Source organism: Ranitomeya variabilis, chromosome 3, assembly GCF_051348905.1.
Source record: "Ranitomeya variabilis isolate aRanVar5 chromosome 3, aRanVar5.hap1, whole genome shotgun sequence".
Lineage (NCBI taxonomy): Eukaryota > Metazoa > Chordata > Amphibia > Anura > Dendrobatidae > Ranitomeya > Ranitomeya variabilis.
Genome location: NC_135234.1, coordinates 246,074,671 through 246,096,518, shown reverse-complemented (window position 1 = coordinate 246,096,518; position 21,848 = coordinate 246,074,671). Strand labels below are relative to the sequence as shown.

The 21,848-nt window shown below is 43.7% G+C and overlaps 1 protein-coding gene across 5 annotated transcripts in view; it reads right to left on the bottom strand.

The window, feature by feature from the left end:
• The window catches only part of CUEDC1 (CUE domain containing 1), a 258,696-nt gene that overhangs the window by 99,346 nt on the left and 137,502 nt on the right, over positions 1-21,848 (bottom strand). The window lies entirely within an intron of this gene.

The window sequence follows — 21,848 nt, the reverse complement described above, 5'->3', positions numbered from 1 at the left end:
ACACAGTAACAATTCTTTAATATTTTATAAAAACACTAGCTGTACTACCCGGCTTCGCCCGGGTTAATGACTGCTGTTAGCAAAATAGAATGTGTTAACAAAAATTTATTCTGCACACAAAAACCACAAAACAAATAGATAGAAATGTAATTATTAAAAGGCAAAAACTAAGCAAATAGAAGCATTTCACAACATATATTAGCTTTGTTATACTGAGAATGTCTTTGTTGCCTATATTAACCAATCAGAGCTCAGGTTAATTAACTGTAGCAAAATAGAAGCTGAGCTGTGATTGGTTGCTATTGGCAGCCTGATAAATCCCCAGCCAACAGGAAGCCCTCCCCCCTGGCAGTATATATTAGCTCACACATACACATAATAGACAGGTCATGTGACTGACAGCTGCCGTATTTCCTATATGGTACATTTGTTGCTCTTGTAGTTTGCTTATTAATCAGATTTTTATTTTTGAAGGACAATACCAGACTTGTGTGTGTTTTAGGGCGAGTTTTATGTGTCAAGTTGTGTGTGTTGAGTTGCGTGTGGCGACATGCATGTAGCGACTTTTGTGAGATGAGTTTTGTGTGGCGACATGCGTGTAGCAACATTTTGTGTGTTGAGTTGTATGTGACAGGTTAGTGTAGCAAGTTGTGTGCAGCAAGATTTGTGCATGGCGAGTTTTGCGCGTGGCGAGTTTTATGTGTGGTGCATTTTGAGTATGTGCAAGTTTTGTGTGAGGCAACTTTTGCATGTGGTGCAACTTTTGTACATGTGGCAATTTTTCTGTGTGTGCAAGTTTTGCATGAGGTGAGTTTTCCATGAGGTGAGTTTTGCACGTGTGGCGAGTTTTGCGTGAGCCTAGTTTTGCATATGGCGAGTTTTGCATGTAGCGAGTTTTGAGTGGTGACTTTTGTGTTTCGACTTTTATGTGGCGAGGTTGGTGTGTGTGTGTGGTGAAATGTGTGCTGAGGGTGGTATATGTGTTCAAGCACGTGGTAGTGTGTGGCGCATTTTGTGTTTGTGTTCATATCCCCGTGTGTGGTGAGTATCCCATGTCGGGGCCCCACCTTAGCAACTGTACGGTATATACTCTTTGTCGCCATCGCTCTCATTCTTTAAGTCCTCATTGTTCACATCTGGCAGCTGTCAATTTTCCTCCAACACTTTTCCCTTCACTTTTTCCCCATTATGTAGATAGGAGCAAAATTGTTTGGTGAATTGGAACGCGCGGGGTTAAAATTTCACCTCACAACATAGCCTATGACGCTCTCGGGGTCCAGACGTGTGACTGTGCAAAATTTTGTGGCTGTAGCTGCGACGGTACAGATGCCAATCCCGGACATACACACATACATACATACACACATTCAGCTTTATATATTAGATATACCTGTATGTAATCTCCTGTATATAGTATATACCTGTGTGTCATCTCACCTATATATAGTATATATCTGTGTGTCATCTCCTGTATATAGTATATACCTGTATGTCATCTCCTCCTATACATAGCATATACCTGTGTCATCTCCTCCTGTATATACTATATACCTGTAGGTAATCTGCTCCTGTATATAGTATATACCTGTGTGTCATCTCCTCCTGTATATAGTATATACCTGTATGTCATCTCCTCCTGTATGTAGTATGTACCTGTATGTCATCTCCTCCTCTATATAGTATATACCTGTGTGTCATCTCTCCTGTATATAGTATATATCTGTGTGTCATCTCCTCCTGTATATAGTATATACCTGTGTGTCATCTCCCCTGTAAATAGTATATACCTGTGTGTCATCTCCTGTATATAGTATATAGCTGTATGCCATCTCCTCCTGTATTAGCCCTCGTTCACACGTTATTTGGTCAGTATTTTTACCTCAGTATTTGTAAGCTAAAATGGCAGCCTGATAAATCCCCAGCCAACAGTAAGCCCACCCCCTGGCAGTATATATTAGCTCACACATACACATAATAGACTGGTCATGTGACTGACAGCTGCCGGATTCCTATATGGTACATTTGTTGCTCTTGTAGTTTGTCTGCTTATTAATCAGATTTTTATTTTTGAAGGATACCAGACTTGTGTGTGTTTTAGGGCGAGTTTCGTGTGTCAAGTTGTGTGTGTTGAGTTGCGTGTGGCGACATGCATGTAGGGACTTTTGTGAGATGAGTTTTGTGTGGCGACATGCGTGTAGCAACTTTTTGTGTGTCGAGTTGCATGTGACAGGTTAGTGTAGCAAGTTGTGTGCAGCAAGTTTTGCGCATGGCGAGTTTTGCGCGTGGCGAGTTTTATGTGTGGTGCCTTTTGAGTATGTGCAAGTTTTGTGTGAGGCAACTTTTGCATGTGTTGCAACTTTTGTGCATGTGGCAATTTTTCTGCGTGTGGCAATTTTTCTGCGTGTGCAAGTTTTGCGTGTGGCGAGTTTTGCACGTGTGGCGAGTTTTGCATGTGGAGAGTTTTGCGCGTGGCGAGTTTTGAGCGGCGACTTTTGTGTTTCTACTTTTATGTGGCGAGGTTGGTGTATGTGTGGTGAAATGTGCACTGAGGGTGGTATATGTGTTCGAGCACGTGGTAGTGTGTGGCGCATTTTGTGTGTGTGTTCATATCCCCGTGGTGGTGTGATTATCCCATGTTGGGGCCCCACCTTAGCAACTGTACAGTATATACTCTTTGGTGCCATCGCTGTCATTCTTTAAGTCCCCCTTGTTCACATCTGGCAGCTGTTAATTTGCCTCCAACACTTTTCCTTTCATTTTTTCCCCATTATGTAGATAGGGGCAAAATTGTTTGGTGACTTGGAAAGCGCGGGGTTAAAATTTCACCTCACAATATAGCTTTGACGCTCTCAGGGTCCAGACGTGTGACTGTGCAAAATTTTGTGCCTGTAGCTGCGACGCCTCCAACACTTTTCCTTTCACTTTTTCCCCATTATGTAGATAGGGGCAAAATTGTTTGGTGAATTGGAAAGCGCGGGGTTAAAATTTCACCTCACAACATAGCCTATGACGCTCTCGGGGTCCAGACGTGTGACTGTGCAAAATTTTGTGGCTGTAGCTGCTACGGTTCAGATGCCAATCCCGGACATACATACATACATACATACATACACACACACACACATTCAGCTTTATATATTAGATTGTACAGCAACTCTATCCTACTGGATCCCCTTTAGTGAATTCTATGTTAATTCATATTTCTTAACAGCCCCTTGATATATTCTGTAGGTGGCCAACGGGAGTATATTAAGGGCACTGGATACAGGTATTTAGGTGGTCAAGACTGCAGCTCTATAAAACACAATCTTTAGAATGACTTCAAAAGCTATTCTCGATGTAGAGATTTATGGTATGAATGACTGCTTCTGTGTCTCCCCTGTGTAATATACTTCACCAGTATGTTTCAGGACATGTAAAAAAAGGCAAGAGGCAGTATTTCACTATAATATATACATAACACACACACACACACACACACACACACACACACATATATATACACTGTGTTCCAAATTATTATGCAAATTGGATTTAAGTGTCATAAAGATTTAATTGTTTTGTTTTTCAAATTAACTCGTGGATGGTATTGTGTCTCAGGGCTCAATGGATCACTGAAATCAATCTGAAACACATAGTTTTCCAGGTGATTCTAATTAAAGGAAAACTACTTAAAATGATGTTCCACATTATTAAGCAGGTCACACGTTTCAAGCAATATGGGAAATAAAAAGGATCTCTCTGTTGCTGAAAAGCATCAAATAGTGCAATAACTTGGTCAAGGGATGAAAACATTAGATATTTCCCAAAAACTTAAGTGTGATCATCATACTGTGAAGAGATTTGAGGCTGAATCTGAGCACAGACATGTTCGTGCTGATAAAGGCAGAATGAGGAAGGTTTCTGCCAGGCAAGTTCATCGGATTAAGAGAGCAGCTGTTAAAAAGCCATTACAAAGCAGCAAACAGATATTTGAAGCTGCTGGTGCCTCTGGAGTCCATCGAACTTCAAGGTGTAGGATCCTTCAAAGGCTTGCTGTGGTGCATAAACCTGCTATTCGGCCTCCCCTAAACAGTGTTCACAAGCAGAAACGGTTGCAGTGGGCCCAGACACACATGAAGACTAATTTTCAAACAGTCTTGTTTACTGATGAGTGTCGAGCAACCCTGGATGGTCCAGATGGATGGAGTAGTGGATGATTGGTGGATGGCCACCATGTCCCAACAAGGCTGCGACGTCAGCAAGGAGGTGGAGGAGTCATGTTTTGGGCCGGATTCATGGGGAAACAGCTGGTAAGGCCCTTTAAGGTTCCTGAAGGTGTGAAAATGACCTCTGCAAACAATATAAAGTTTCTGACTGACAACTTTCTTCCATGGTATAAAAAGGAGAAATGTGCCTTCAGGAGCAAAATCATCTTCATGCATGACAATGCACCATCTGATGATGCAAAGAAAACCTCTGAGTCATTGGCTGCTATGGGCATAAAAGGAGATAAACTCATGGTGTAGCCACCATCTTCCCCTGACCTCAACCCTACAGAGAACCTTTGGAGTAACACCAAGCAAAAGATCTATGAGGGTGGGAGGCAGTTCACATCAAAACAGCAACTCTGGGAGGCAATTCTGACCTCACGCAAAGAAATACAAGCAGAAACTCTCCAAAAACTCCCAAGTTCAATGGATGCAAGAATTGTGAAGGTGATATCAACGAAGGGGTCCTATGTTAACATGAAGCTTGGCCTGTTAGGATGTTTTGGAGTTAAATAGCTTTTGTGTTCAGTGAATGTGACCTCCTAATGCCGCAAATTCCACAAATGAGCATTTTCAGTTCTTTAAAACATATCAAATGTTTAGAAATTCTACTGTGCATAATAATTTGGAACAGTGCATTTTGAGTTTTTATTCATTTTGGAGATTATACTGTTATCATTGGGAGGTTTATCCAATAAAACTCGATGTATACTCTAACGGGTGATGACTTTTATTAGACTGACTGTCATTTGACCCGACCTTTTAGGAAAATCCAAGAAAAATGTAATTTGCATAATAATTTGGAACATAGTGTGTATATATATATATATATATATATATATATATATATATATATATATATATATATAATATAACGCTGGGAGCATCACTCTGTCCGAAGCCTTTACAGATTGCGCAAGCGCCGGCGCAGTCTGGACCCCACAGAGTGAAAATCCCAGGAGATCGCGGTATGCGTGAGCACTGAACGCACACCGCGATCTCCAACGGAGAAGCAGGGACAAGCCAGGAGGGTGAGTATGCTATATTTACCTGTCTCGTTCCACCGATGCGCGCTGCTCCATCCTCCACATCCTCTACCTGTGACGTTCAGCTCAGAGGGCACGATGACGCGCTTAATGCGCGCCGCCCTCTGACTGAACAGTCACAGCCAGAGAATGTGGAGGATGGAGCAGCGCGCATCGGTGGAACGGGGGACAGGTAAATATAGCAAGTGCCGGGGGCCTGAGCTAGCGGCGACTCCGGCACCTGACCCCCACAGCGCGCCGGTATCCCCGCCTGCTCAGGCCCCAAGCACTCGGCGCCCAGCACAGCCACGCACAGCCGCCCGCACTCACCACAGCCACGCACAGCTGCCCGCACTCAGCACAGCCGCCCGCACTCAGCACAGCCGCCCGCACTCAGCACAGCCGCCCGCACTCACCACCGCCCGCACTCACCACCGCCACGCACAGCCGCCCGCACTCAGCACCGCCGCCCGCACTCAGCACAGCCGCCCGCACTCAGCACAGCCGCCCGCACTCAGCACAGCCGCCCGCACTCAGCACAGCCGCCCGCACTCAGCACAGCCGCCCGCACTCAGCACAGCCGCCCGCACTCAGCACAGCCGCCCGCACTCAGCACAGCCGCCCGCACTCAGCACAGCCGCCCGCACTCAGCACAGCCGCCCGCACTCAGCACAGCCGCCCGCACTCAGCACAGCCGCCCGCACTCAGCACAGCCGCCCGCACTCAGCACAGCCGCCCGCACTCAGCACAGCCACACTCGGGCAGTAGAGCCGGAGAGAGAAAGATGGGAGCAACATATGGCAGAATGGAAACAGGAACAGGCAGAATGGGTGCAGCACATTACAACAGAATGGGGGCGCAGGATGGGAGCAGCACATGATAGAATGGGGGCACAGGATGGGAGCAGCACATGACAGAATGGAGGCGCGGGATGGGAGCAGCACATGACAGAATGATTGCGCACGATGGGAGCAGCACATGACAGAATGGGGGCGCACACATGACCGGATGGGGCGCAGGATGGGAGCACATGACTGGATGGGAGCAGCACATGACAGAATGGGGGCACAGGATGGGAGCAGCACATGACAGAATGGGGGCACACACATGACAGGATGGGGGTGTAGGATGGAGCAGCATATGACAGGATGGGGGCGCAGGATGGGAGCACATGACAGGATGGGGACGCAGGATGGAGCAGCACATGATAGGATGGGGGAGCAGGATGGAGCAGCACATGACAGGATGGGGGCGCAGGATGGAGCAGCACATGACAGGATGGGAGCAGCACATACCAGGATGGAGACCATATACCAATATAAATGCTCGCCACCCGAGCGTAGAACGGGTTCAATAGCTAGTATATATATATATATATATATATATATATATATATATATATACATATATATTGATATACACATACAGTTCGGTCCATATATATTTTGACAGAGACAAAAATTTTTCTAATTTTGGTTATAGACATTATCACAATGAATGTTAAACAAAACAATTCAGATGCAGTTGAAGTTCAGAATTTCAGCTTTCATTTGAGGGTATCCACATTAAAATTGTATAAAGGGTTTAGGAGTTTCAGCTCCTTAACATGTGCCACCCTGTTTTTAAAGGGGCCAAAAGTAATTGGACAATTGACTCCAAGGCTATTTCATGGACAGGTGTGGGCAAACCCTTCGTTATGTCATTCTCAATTAGGCAGATAAAAAGCCTGGAGTTGATTTGAGGTGTGGTGCTTGCATTTGGAAGGTTTTGCTGTGAAGCAAAAGTAAAAGTAAACAAGCGTCAGTACCCTTGACGTTGGGTTGCGGGCTTACTTTATTTTGGCCAAAATATTAAACCAATACCTCATATAGTGTATGTGTTTATCATATGCATACATTTTTTTTGCACTATATCATATCCTTTTTTGCAGGATGTGGCCAGGCCTCTTTACACAGTAAAACACAGTACTGTTTCCAGACCCCCCCACTACTGTGTTTTAGGCAGCCCCCAAATCTAATAAGTATCATTGTCAGAAGCTCCCTGTCCTCTCAAACAGCTGCAGGAACCTTTCCTTGCAACCTGAAAAAATGTAAAACCTGAGCCCCCTGTCCTCTCAAACAGCTGCAGGAACCTTTCCTTGCAACCTGAAAAAATGTAAAACCTGACCATTTATAATGACCACGGACAAGATAAATATCCCCAATTCACATCAGGACTACAAAATCCCAGGTACTTTCAGCTTCTAATGTGGTGTACCTAATTATTTGTACTAAATGTCCAACTGGAGGTCTGTATGTAAGTCCCCTATGTAGAACTAAACAATAAAATAAAAATAAAATATGAAAAAAAATTATAAATTTATATTAAAATATAAATATCCCCCCCCTCCCCTTTTCCTATTCCAAATGTAAATAAAACAAATTTGGTACTGTAACATCGGTAAAACTCTGATATATCAGAATTATTTAACCCCTTCCCGACATGTGACGGAATAGTACGTCACATGTCGGGACCCCCGCTTTGATGTGCGCTCCAGCGGTGAGCGCACATCAAAGTCGCGACATGTCAGCTGTTTTTTACAGCTGACATGTGCGCGCAATAGCGGCGGGTGAAATCGCGATCACCCGCCGCTATTAACTAGTTAAATGCCGCTGTCAAACGCAGACAGCGGCATTTAACTACCGCATCCGGCCGTGCGGCCGGATATGAGCGCATCGCCGACCCCCGTCACATGATCGGGGGTCGGCGATGCTCCTCCATTGTAACCATAGAGGTCCTTGAGACCTCTATGGTTACTGATTGCCGGTGGCTGTGAGCGCCCCCCTGTGGTCGGCGCTCACAGCACACCTGCATTTTAGCTACATAACAGCGATCTGATGATCGCTGTTATGTAGCAGAGCCGATCGGGCTGTGCCTGCTTCTAGCCTCCCATGGAGGCTATAGAAGCATGGCAAAAGTAAAAAAAAAAAGTTTTTAAAAATGTGAAAAAAATAAAAAAAATATAAAAGTTTAAATCACCCCCCTTTCGCCCCAATCAAAATAAATCAATAAAAAAAAACCCCAGCCTACACATATTCGGTATCGCCCCGTTCAGAATCGCCCGATCTATCAATAAAAAAAAAGCATTAACCTGATCGCTAAATGGCGTAATGAGAAAAAAATTCGAAACGCCAGATTTACGTTTTTTTGGTCGCCACGACATTGCATTAAAATGCAATAACGGGCGATCAAAAGAACGTATCTACACCAAAATGCTATCATTAAAAACGCCAGCTCGGCACGCAAAAAATAAGCCCTCACCTGACCCCAGATCACGAAAAATGGAGACGCTACGAGTATCGGAAAATGGCGCAATTTTGTTTTGTTTTGTTTTTTGCAAAGTTTGGAATTTTTTTTCACCACTTAGGTGAAAAATAACCTAGTCATGTTAGGTGTCTATGAACTCGTAGTGACCTGGAGAATCATAATGGCAGGTCAGTTTTAGCATTTAGTGAACCTAGCAAAATAGGCAAGCAAAAAACAAGTGTGGGATTGCACTTTTTTTGCAATTTCACTGCACTTGGAATTTTTTTCCCATTTTCTAGTACACGACATGCTAAAACCAATGATGTCGTTCAAAAGTACAACTCGTCCCGCAAAAAATAAGCCCTCACATGGCCAAATTGACGGAAAAATAAAAAAGTTATGGCTCTGGGAAGGAGGGGAGCGAAAAACGAAAACGGAAAAACGGAAAAAGCTCCGGGGGTGAAGGGGTTAAAATATAAGTCTATAAGTAAAAAAAAATCAAAATGTCAGAAATGCTTCTTTCTGGTCAGCACTTCCCCTACAAATGCAATAAACAGTGATCAGAACACTGTATGCACCCCAAAAGGTATCAATAAAAATATCAGCTCGACACACAAATAAAAGCTCTTGCACAGATCCATTGATGAAACCGTAAAAAAAAAAAAAAATTACAGGCTTCATAAAACAGTTACACAAACCAAATTTTTCTTTTTTTTACAAACTTATGAATTTTTTTTTAACTACTAAAGCCAAAGAAAAAAAATTAGTTTGGAAACCACACGCCCTGGGACTAACTGACATATGGCAGCCCCAATGAAGAACCAGTGTCAATCAATGCCGGATTCCAGCCTCCGATCCGTATACTCAGAGCAGTGTCAGAACGCCGCTGGGGGAATGAAGTTCACTCTCTCCGGGTAGTACTGCAAAATGTTCAGTTTGTCTGATTTTTCTCTTTATAGGTATATTTTTGAGTAAAATGTAAATTGTTCATTTATTCTATAAACTTCTGACAACATGTCTCCGAATTTCCAAGCAATAAATTTTGTATTTTTTATTTTTTTTTGAAAAGGAGAAATGGTCAAAATAAAAAAAAAAAAAAATGTTTTCAGACCTCAAATAATGCAAAGAAAACAAGTTCATAACCATTTATAAACAACAATACTAATGTTTCAACTCAGGAAGAGGTCAGAAATCAATATTTTGTGGAATAACCATGATTTTTAAACACAGCTTTCATGCGTCTTGGCATGCTTTAAACCAGTCTTTCACACTGCTCCTAGCGCAAAAATTTAAGCAGTTCTTCTTTGCTTGATAGCTTGTGACTAGCCATCATCCTCTTGATTACCGTATATACTCGAGTATAAGCCACCCGAGTATAAGCCGAGACCCCTAATTTTGCCACAAAAAACTAAGCCGAGACCCCTAATTTTGCCACAAAAAACTGGGAAAACTTAATGACTCGAGTATAAGCCTAGGGTGGAAAATGCAGCTGCTACTGGTAAATTTCAAAAATAAAAATAGATACCAATAAAAGTAAAATTAATTGAGACATCAGTAGTTTAAATGTTTTTGAATATCCATATTGAATCAGGAACCCCATATAATGCTCCATACAGTTTATGATGGGCCCCATAAGATGCTCCATATTAAAATATGCCCCATATAATGCTCCACAAATGCTGATTATTTCTCCATAAGATGCTCAATAGAGATATCTGCCCCATATAATGCTGCACATGGCCCCATAGAGATATTTGCCCCATATAATGCTGCACATGGCCCCATAAGATGCTCCATACAGATATTTGCCCCATATAATGCTGCACATGGCCCCATACAGATATTTGCCCCATATAATGCTGCACATGGCCCCATAAGATGCTCCATACAGATATTTGCCCCATATAATGCTGCACATGGCCCCATACAGATATTTGCCCCAAATAATGCTGCACATGGCCCCATACAGATATTTGCCCCATATAATGCTGCACATGGCCCCATACAGATATTTGCCCCATATAATGCTGCACATGGCCCCATACAGATATTTGCCCCATATAATGCTGCACATGACCCCATAAGATGCTCTATAGAGACATTTGCCCCCATATAATGCTGTACATGGCCCCATACAGATATTTCCCCATATAATGCTGCACATGGCCCCATACACATATTTGCCCCATACAACGCTGCACATGGCCCCATAAGATGCTCCATAAAGACATTTGCCCCATATGCTGTTGCTGCGATTAAAAAAAAAAAAAGAAAATCACATACTCACCTCTCAGGCCGCCGGCACTTGCTATATTCACCGGTCCGTGTTCCACCGACGGCCGCAGCTGTGTCTTCCCCGTCCTCTGCACTGATGTTCAGGCACAGGGCGGCGCACATACTAATCGCGTCACCGCGCCCTCTGACCTGAGGTCACTGCAGAGGACGGGGAAGACGCAGCGGCGGCCGTCGGTGGAACGGGGGACAGGTGAATATTGCGCACTGCGTTATACTCCGGCAGCTTCTTTTTGTATTGAGCAGTCACATGGTACCGCTCATTACAGTAATGAATATTATGCGGCTCCACCCCTATGGGAGTGGAGCCGGGTCCATATTCATTACTGTAATGAGCGGTACCATGTGACCGCTCAATATAGGAAGAAGCTGTCAGCGCCCGGAGAACCAGGGACGTGCAGGGACCGCGCCAGGAGCAGGTGAGTATTATTACACAGCTGCTGCTCCCCCTCCCCTGCCAACCCCTGGGTATGACTCGAGTATAAGCCGAGAGGGGCAATTTCAGCCTAAAAAAATGGGCTGAAATTCTCGGCTTATACTCGAGTATATACGGTACATTCCAGAGGTTTTCAATGGGGTTCAGGTCTGGAGATTGGGCTGCCCATGACAGGGTTTTGATGTTGTGGTCTCTTAATTTTTGCCAGAGCTGTATATATCATACACATAATATAATATTTGCAAAAACACCCTTTGTATCCATGAATGCCTGGTGTCTGTAAACCATACACATCATCAAATACTTATCTGCCCTTAGATGTTGTGCTAGGTCTTTAGGCCTTTAATGCTGCTCTCTTCAGTTGTTGCTTGCTTGTGGCTATTTCTGCCTCCGATTGAAAATCCCAATCAGTTTATGGTCATGTGACTGACTCAGTCACTGAGGAATATTCCAATACTTTACCTTAAATAAGCACTCCTGTGGGGGGGGGGGGGGGGTGTCCGGATGCTGGACTAAGAGGATGCGTGGCTACAGAGCTCCCGCCAGGCATCTCCATTTACCGGCCGAAGAGCCCTGCATCGGCGCTGTCACACTCACTGATGGGTCCCAAGAGGGTGAGAACTTCTGCGCTCTCTAGAGCCGTGTCTGCTGGCTCTGTGGAGCAGGGCAGTACCACGGTCCGGGTGCTATCTTGCCGGGAGAAGGCGGCTAAAAGACATGAGGAGGTCGCAGCTCACAGCACCCTGGATGAGGGAGAGCAAAGCATCAGACCCGGTGGATGCTGGGTCCACGGGGGGGCGGGGTAAGGAGAATGCACACGTAGGAGAAGCTCCAAGGCAGCACTGCACTGATAGGGTTCTGCAGACACTGATCTACCATGAACATTATGCTGCACAAAATGGCGGATCGTCACAGGCAGCTGTTGGAGGCCATCTCTCCCCTACCCCTGAACAGACTCAAGTTGCAGAGCCTGTGTTGTTGTCTAGAATTATAGTGCCTCCATGGAAGGGAGTAATAACACTGGGGAAAAAGGGGTACTGAATTCCCAAAAGGGTCCCCCTAGGCTAAACCCAAGAACCACTTATGAGGATGATGGGAGTGACTATATGGAGGGTTCCTCAGATGAGGGAGGAGACCAAATGGATGAGCACCTTCCCCCACAATGGATGAGGCTCCTTTCACATTTCCCCTCAAAGGAAGGCTTTAACGCTCTAAGAGCGGAGGTTAAAGACATGTGCAGGTCTGAAATTGTTTGTGTGCGCCAAGACTTGCAACTTTTGTCAGGCAGGATAGATTCTTTGGAATGGGAACACAACATCACTAGATCCCATATAGCTGAGCTGCACCAGACATCTATTTTGCAACAGAAATGGTGAGAGATCTTCGGATTCAGCTGGAGGATTTGGATAATAGGAGCAGGAGATGTAAAATTAGGGTGAGACGTGTCCCTGAATCTAATGAATAGGAAAATACCAAAATAATCCTACATGACACCTTTAACTCCATCCTAGGATACCCAGCCTCAACGCTCATTAAATTTGACAGAGCCCATCAGGCCCTACAGCCTAAGGGATCACAACCATATCCACGAGACATTATCTGTTGCCTTCATGATTTTGAAATCAATAATAATAATCTTTATTTTTATATAGCGCTAACATATTACGCAGCGCTTTACAGTTTGCACACATTATTATCGCTGTCCCCAATGGGGCTCACAATCTAAATTGTAAGAAATCAAGGAAAGAAGAGAGAAATATTGTATCGGGATACTGCAATTCAATTATTTCCAGACTTGTCTCGTATTACTTTGCAAAAAAGAAGGCTCCTCGGCCCTTGCTCTCCATCTTGAAAAACCTTAAAATCCTTACAGGTGGGGTTTTCCCTTTGCTCTAACAGTCTGGATAGAGGGGGTTTCGCAACTGTGACCCCGTCCTTTGGGCAAATCCCCTGGACCAGATTGGCTGACATATTTATATTACAAAACCTTTGCGGAGGAGCTTTCTCCCCACATGGTTAGGCTGTTTAACTCCTTTTTGGAGGGCTCTCCCATCCCAGACACATTATCACATTCTTATCTAATTCTCATCCCAAAACCAGGGAAGGATCCCTTAGAGTGTTCAAATTATCGCCCAATTGCGTTACCAAACTCTGATCTGAAAATTTTCACTCGTATGCTAGCTAATAGCTTAACTGTGGCTACCTCAACTTACTAATAATGATCAAGTGGGATTTATCCTTAAGGCTGGGTTCACATTGTGTTAATAGCAGCCCGTTCAGCACATACGCTAACGAACTGCTGTTAACGCAAGTGCCGACGTTCCATCGCGCTAGCGCAGATGGAACATCTGCTAGCTCCATCTGCGCTAGCAGTGACGGACCCGGAAACGCTGCAGCCCGCGTCTCGGGTCCGTCACTCAATGACGGCACATTGCTAGCGCACGTCCATTGTGGGCATGCGCTAGCGATGCGTCCGACATTGCATTCAATGGCGGCGTTAACGGACTACGTTACACCGCGTTATGCCGCGGTGTAACGTAGTCCGTTTAACGGAGTCACTGAACGCAATGTGAACCCAGCCTAATCCTCGGGGGAAAGGGGATAATACCAGACGGGCAATAGATGTGATAGAAGTTGCCAATAGAAATAATCTACAGCCCCTCATATTGAGCCTAGATGCAGAGAAAGCATTTGGCCGCCTAAATTGGTCCTTCCTGTTTGAGACCTTGAAGATTTTTGGCATTTTTGGTCCTTTCTTGACAGACACAGGGGCACTTTACAGTTCCCATTCGGCCTCAATTAAGCTTCCCTTCCACTCCTCTCTCTCTCGTTCAAATGGTACCCGCAAGGGATGCCCCCTATCACCCCTACTATATGACTTGTGTATAGAACCGCTGGCGGCAATGATAAGACAACATCCTAACATATCAGGAATTGAAGTTAGGAACAAAATGTTTAAGATAAAATGGAAATTGTGAAGTCAGCTTACCAGTGTATGTGTTTGGACTCCCTGATGCCAGCCAACGCCTCACACGGATCAGGTTGAGTAGCTGTGATTATTAGAAAGAGGAAAAGAAGATCCAGCGAAAGGCGGAGGGAATGTCAGGCACTAATACACTGTTAGGAAAGATCTTTCCTAACAATAGGTTAGTGCCCGACATTATGTGTTTTTCATTTTAATACCTTTACAATAAAAGTAATTTTTTTGCCATCCCTGCCTATCGCTGGATCTTCCTTTCCTCTTTCTAAAATGTTTAAGATCTCCTTATTTATGGATGACGTACTTTTAACCCTATCTAAACTCCATATTACACTGGCTAACCTTATGGGGGATTTAAAAAAGTATGGGGAACTATCGGGGTATAAACTGAATACTTCAAAAACAGAAGCCCTACCATTAAATATCCCTCCTGATATATTGGATTATTTAAATCTATATTTTATATTCAGATGGAAGTCTGAGGCTATTAAATATCTGAGGGTTAATCTGTCTTCTACCTATGGTAACCTATATAGCACCAACTTTCCGCCACTTTTGAGTGATTTAAGGAGACTAATGGATAAGTGGAAACTGTCTCATTCTCATTAACCCCTTAGTGACAGAGCCAATTTTGTACTTCATGACTAAGCCAATTTTTACACTTCTGACCAGTCACTTTATGAGGTTATAGCTCTGGAACGCTTCAACGTATCCCACTGATTCTGAGATTTTTTTTGTGACATTTTGTACTTCATGTTAGTGGTAATATTTCTTCGATATGACTTAAGTTTATTTATGAAAAAAATGGAAATTTGGCCAAAATTTTACAATTTTCAAACTTTTAATTTTTGTGCCCTTAAATAAGAGTCATAATGCACAAAAAAGTTAATAAATAACATTTCCCACATGTCAACTTTACATCAGCGTAATCTTGGAAACAATTTTTTTTTTTTTTTTTTTTTTTTTAGGACGTTATAATGGTTAAAAGTTAACCAGCAATTTCTCATTCTTCCAACAAAATTTACAAAACCATTTTTTTAGGGACCACCTTACATTTGAAGTGCGTTTGGGGGGTCAATAAGACAAAAAATACCCAAAATTGACACCATTCTAAAAACTACACCTCTTAAGGTGCTCAAAACCACATTCAAAAAGTTTATTAACCCTTCGGGTGCTTTACGAGAACTGAAGCAATGTGGAAGGAAAAAATTAACATTTTACTTTTTTCACAAAAAATTTAATTTAGACCCAAACTTTTTTATTTTCACAAGGATAACAAGAGAAAATGGACCACAAAATTTGTTGTGCAATTTCTCCTGAGTACACCGATACCCCGTATGTGGGGGAAAGCCACCAAGCACCATTTGACTTTTTCAACGCAAAATTGGCTGGAATCAATGGCCGGCGCCATGTCGTGTTTAAAGACCCCCTGATGTACCTAAACAGTGGAACGTCCCCAATACTAACTCATATCCTAACACAGCCCTAACCCTAACACACCCCTAAACCCTAATCCCAACGCTAACCGTAATCCTATTGTTGCCGGGTGCAGTTATTCCGTGAATAACGGTGATCACAAGACTGGGGACGGTAAAATCCAACCCGAATCATGTTTTCCGGGGTCTCAGCTACTCCAGGTAGCTGAGACCCTGGAGATTTTCCGACGCTGGGGGGCGCTATAAACTTATTTCTCAGCGCCATTAAAAAGCGGCGCTGAGAAATAAGTACCCTTAATTGCTGCAGTTAAAAGGTGTATTGGCAGTCGTTAAGGGGTTAATAGGCCACATTACTTCAATTAAAATGTCTCTCTTCCTAAGTTACTTTATTTTTTGAGACCTTACCAGTCAAAGTCCCCATGAGTGAACTCAAGTTTCTCCAAGCAGCCATGATGAAGTTCATTTGGAATGATAAACGTCACTGGTTCTCCAAGCGTGTCCTTGTCTCATAAGTCACAAGGGGGCCTCTCAGTCCCTGATATTATTAATTACTACTGGGGCCCATAAATGTAAATTACATCGTGGGCTTCGCTATGGGCATGCAACAAATGGACACAAACAGAAATGGACAAATAGAAATGGACAGAAATAGAAAAGTTATGGCTAGCACCAATTTATCTGAATTATTATGGTCAACTAAAACCTCTAGAATACCAGTGTCTTTGGTGGGTCCTAAGCTGTTCATGAGGGAGATATGGCTTTCTTGTATGAAGAGGTTCAGTTTGGCCTCCCCTAACTCGCCAATGATCTATAGTTTGGATCATGCAATGGTTCACCCGTGGACCTCTGCAGGATTATTTAGGTTTTGTGGCTCTAGTAGACAGAAACACGCTGGAGCTTCTCACGTTGATGCTATCAAGTTCAAATTTGCCATCTGTAATAAAGAGTTTTTCCAGTATTTGCAGATCAAGCATTTTGCTTCCTCGCTTTATGGATTACCAAAGGTCTCTTTACCGACTGACTTCGAGAGGATTTGCAGAAGAGGGCCGTTGACTAAAGGACTAATCTCAGAAATATATAAGATTCTGATTTTTCCCCAGGAAGGCCAACAATTAAAACACCCCTACGTGAGCAGATGGGAATCTATTCTGGGAAAGGGATATCACCTCAAAGTTGGCACATTATTTGGGAAAAAACTGCTAAGTCCTCCATTTACCGTATATACTCGAGTATAAGCCGAGATTTTCAGCCCAAATTTTTGGGCTGAAAGTGCCCCTCTCGGCTTATACTCGAGTCACGGTCTGTGGCAGGGTCGGCGGGTGAGAGGGGGAGAGCGCTGAGGCATACTTACCTAGTCCCGGCGATCCTGACGCTCCCCCTGCCCGTCACACTGTCTCCGGGTGCCGCAGCTCTTCCCCTGTACAGCGGTCACGTGGGACCGCTCTAATATATTCATTTCTCTAATCAGCGGTGCCGGTGACCGCTGATAGAGGAAGAGGCTGCGGCACCCGGAGACCAGCTGTCCGGGGGAAGGAGCGGGACGCCGGGAGCAGGTAAGTATCGCATATTTACCTGTCCTCGTTCCACACGCCGGGCGCCGCTCTGTCTTCCCAGCGTCTCTCTGCTCTGACTGTGCAGGTCAGAGGGCGCGATGACGCATATAGTGTGCGCGGCGCCCTCTGCCTGATCAGTCAGTGCAGAGAGACGCCGGGACGGGACGCTGAGGAGCTGCAAGCAAGAGAGGTGAGTATGTGTTTTTTTTTTTTATTGCAGCAGCAGCACCAGCACCAGCGTTATATATGGCACAGATTTATGTGGTGCATCTATGGGGCCAAACTGAACGCTGCAGAGCATTCCATATGGGGCAGCTTTATAATGAGCATCTATGGGGCCAAACTGAACGGTGCAGAGCATATAGGGCACAGCTATATAAGGAGCATCTATGGGGCCAAACTGAACGGTGCAGAGCATATAGGGCACAGCTACAGTATATAAGGAGCATCTATGGGGCCAAACTGAACGGTGCAGAGCATATAGGGCACAGCTATATAAGGAGCATCTATGGGGCCAAACTGAACGGTGCAGAGCATATAGGGCACAGCTTTATAATGAGCATCTATGGGGCCAAACTGAACGGTGCAGAGCATATAGGGCACAGCTTTATAAGGAGCATCTATGGGGCCAAACTGAACGGTGCAGAGCATATAGGGCACAGCTTTATAAGGAGCATCTATGGGGCCAAACTGAACGGTGCAGAGCATATAGGGCACAGCTATATATGGAGCATCTATGGGGCCAAACTGAACGGTGCAGAGCATATATGGCACAGCTTTATGTGGAGCATCTATAGGGCCATAATGAACGGTGCAGAGCATATATGGCACAGCTTTATGTGGAGCATCTATGGGGCCATAATGAACGGTGCAGAGCATATATGGCACCACAGCTTTATATGGAGCATCTATGGGGCCATAATGAACGGTGCAGAGCATTCTATATGGCACAGCTATATATGGATAATATATGGGGCAATAATCAATGGTATGGAGCATTATATATGGCACAGCTTTATATGGAGCATCTATGGGGCAATAATGAATGGTATGGAGCATCTATTTTTATTTTTGAAATTCACCGGTAGCTGCTGCATTTTCCACCCTAGGCTTATACTCGAGTCAATAAGTTTTCCCAGGTTTTTGTGGCAAAATTAGGGGGGTCGGCTTATACTCGGGTCGGCTTATACTCGAGTATATACGGTAAATCAAAATGAACAAGGCCTGCACCCACAACCAATTAGGGAACGGTGCATAGGTAAAGGTAAAGTGCCAATGACAATTGAAAATCATACGAGAAAAAAGCACCATAAATACCAATGATGATAAAAATTACAAAAGTTTATTAGAAATAAGGAAAAATAAAAAACAAAAAGATACAGCAAAGTATAACAGGGATGTGACAAGGTAAGCCAAAAGTAGATGGCACCACAGGCGAGAACAGGTCCATTCAGGTATGTATTGAAAGTGCAATATACATGCTCAAGAATAATTCACCAATAATTGTGCAAAAAAGCATAAACAGCAAATGGGGTACAAAGGGGCTGTATACCACCCATGCAAGTTGAGCAAGAAAACAGTAAAGTGACTGGATGCTGAAAGTAATTTACGTGAAAGGACTCTGGAGCTCTGAGGTGCCACCGTCCCCATTTGTACTCTTTATAAAGAAAATCAGTATAAAATACTAATGTTCTGGTATCATACACCTGACCTCCTCCACAGATTGAACCCTCTACTTTCAAATTTGTGTTGGCGCTGCGATTCTGAGGTAGACACCCAATACCATATTTTTTGGTCTTGTTTAGGGATCACAGGTTTTTGGTACTATTATTATTTATTATTATAGCACCATTTATTCCATGGCGCTTTACATGTGATGAAGCGAGATTATTAATTAGCAGGGTTCTTTATGTCGAGGTGGTGCTTGACCTGATTATATATTTGTTAAATGTTTCCCCAAGGGGAAGGGAAAAAACTCAGCCAAGCTGTTATTACATATCCTTACAGCGGTGAGGTGATAGATTGCCCTTCACAGGAAGCAGACCTCTCCTCCTTCCCTTCAGCATTTATTGTATAAAATAAATGACATTCGTAGGATGGAACATACGACTGCTCTTGTGGGAGCAAGAGTGGAGGGATTTGACTCCGTCTGGGCCCCGTGGGATTACTACTACTGGGCTCAGAGAAATGGCTAGGCTTTTTTTGATCACTTAGCACCTTTTGGGACCGGTATCCCTCCCTTTGCCTACCTTATCTGTGTGTGTCTTGTCCTTTTGTCTGTCTATGTGAGGTACATTTATACATTATCAATGAGTACTTTCTTATGTTATTTTTCTGTATATTGATGGATGATTTTAGCTAGTGAAAGATATGGGTATTTAGGTACCTAGACTGGCTTGGAAAATTGGTAGTAAATGCTTCATTTTACAAATGGGTATTCTATCACTAGAGAGAGTATTTCCCTTTATTTTATCTCTCATTACTCTGTCTTTGTAACCTTTCTAATCGTCTCCTTTTTAATTTTTTATATGATGTTTTTGAATGTAATCGTTTGTCGGGACTCACGTCCTTTTCATAAAAATTTGTAAAGCCTTAATAAAAATTTACAGTTAAAAAAAATATATAAGCACTCCTCCCATCAAAGTTTTTATCCTCTTGATATATTTCAGTCATCATATTATATAGCACTTGCTCATTTTGCCCTTCTACCCAGATAATTCTTCTCTTTTCCATTAGGTGTATGACATCATGTGATTAAAAACTGACTAGCTGAATCCTTCTAAGCTTTATGTAGGAGCAGGTCCTCAATTTTCCCTGTATGAGTCATGAGTCACTGCAAAACTCCCTGCAGGGTGTGAAGTTAGCAGTAGTTGGGTCAGGAGTTGAAGAAAGGTGTGATAAATGCAGGGACAAGAGACTTTATGTTTCTATATAGAGCAGAGGAAGGAGAAGAATAATCTCAGTAGAAAGGCAAAACAAGCAATTTTAGGTACACTATGCTATATAATGATTTCAATATATTAAGAGAATAAAAACTTTGATGGGGGGAGTGCTTCTTTAAGATTCAAAAGTTACAATAGTACTAACTTTTTCCCAAACAGAGAATGCTAAGCTGCATAAAACATCAAATTTGCTGCTTATGTGCATAAAATGCTATACAAAATTAAAATAAAAGTTAAATGCGGTAGAGAATCTCTTCATGCCGAAAGCTAAATAAATGTGTCACGGGTTTATCGCGACAGAGGAACCAGAAGACCGCAGTGTCTCATTTCTCCTACTCCTGCACTGATTAGAAGTACTTCACCTTCTTATTAAACGGCGTAGATTTCTTTGGGGAGTGCAGGGGTTAATCTGCTCTATTGAGAACTCCTGGAGCTAAGGCTCTCAGCTGTGCACTGTTAGCCACTCCCATCTCCTATATAAACTTGGCCCTGGCTAGCTTTCATTGTCAGACATAGCTTATGCTGCATGGCTGGAGGTTGTTGTTGCTTATTATAGGAAAAGGTGGTTGGTGATATTATCCTACTTTGGTTTAATCCCATCCTCCACTCCCCGAAGCATTCCTTTGTTATATGTGTGAGTATATTTGTATGTTTGGTATTTTTTACTACCCCTGTTCGTATTACCTTGTTAGGGCTTGTTTCCACTTGCCAGAAACACGTCCGTGTCTCGCATGTGAAAACCAAGCTCTGGCGCCGGCACTTTGGAGCGGAGCTGTGCAGCTCCATGTGTCCCTATGCGGCCGCACGCTCCGGAGTGCCGGCGCCAGAGCTTGGTTTCCACATGCGAGACACGGACGTGTTTCTCGCAAGTGGAAACAAGCCCCAAGTCTGGTTGATGTACTGTAACTAAGGTATAATACTACTCCCCTCTTCCCTGGGTGGGGGAAGGGTACAGACTGAGGACGGATTAGGAGCTAAGGAAAGGTACGTGGCTCCAGCATCTTCACCATCAGAAGTAATCTGGGAAACAGGGTGAGCTAGAGTGTCCCTAGCATTACGGATAAGGAAGGAGGCCCCTGGTCTTGGGACACCCGGCAGCAGAGTTGTGACAAAATGTAGTTAAAATACAACGATCCTCTATGATAGATGCATAGAATCCTGCATGTAAAAAATCTCCTATGCCTACCTGTGCATAGATGTGAGATGGGTCGTTCATAGATCTGTTAGAACGTAGAGATGATTCACTGAATGCGGATTAGCTGAGTGAGGAATAACCTGTCAGACCTCGATCATTGGTGGTTGCTGTGTCTCTAGTGCCCTACCCGGCTGCACTAGTTTGAGACACTCCTACTCTGAAGAAGGTGATCTGTACTGAAACGTACGTCGGGGAGTGAGTCCCAGGTTCACTTGCTCTGCGCCATGACGGGTAATAGTATTTGATTACATTTTCTATCCTTTTTGCTGTCTTTACATCTGTGGTATTTAGAGATTGGTGAGTAGCATACGTGAGGTCAAGGGGTTTCTATCTGTTATTTATTGGTAGCTTGCGGCACCTGTGAGAATCTTATCATGAACCCTGGTGTTCATCTAAGCTGAACCAACTCATTGCCACCTATTGATACTATTTGTATAGCAGCAATTTTACTCTC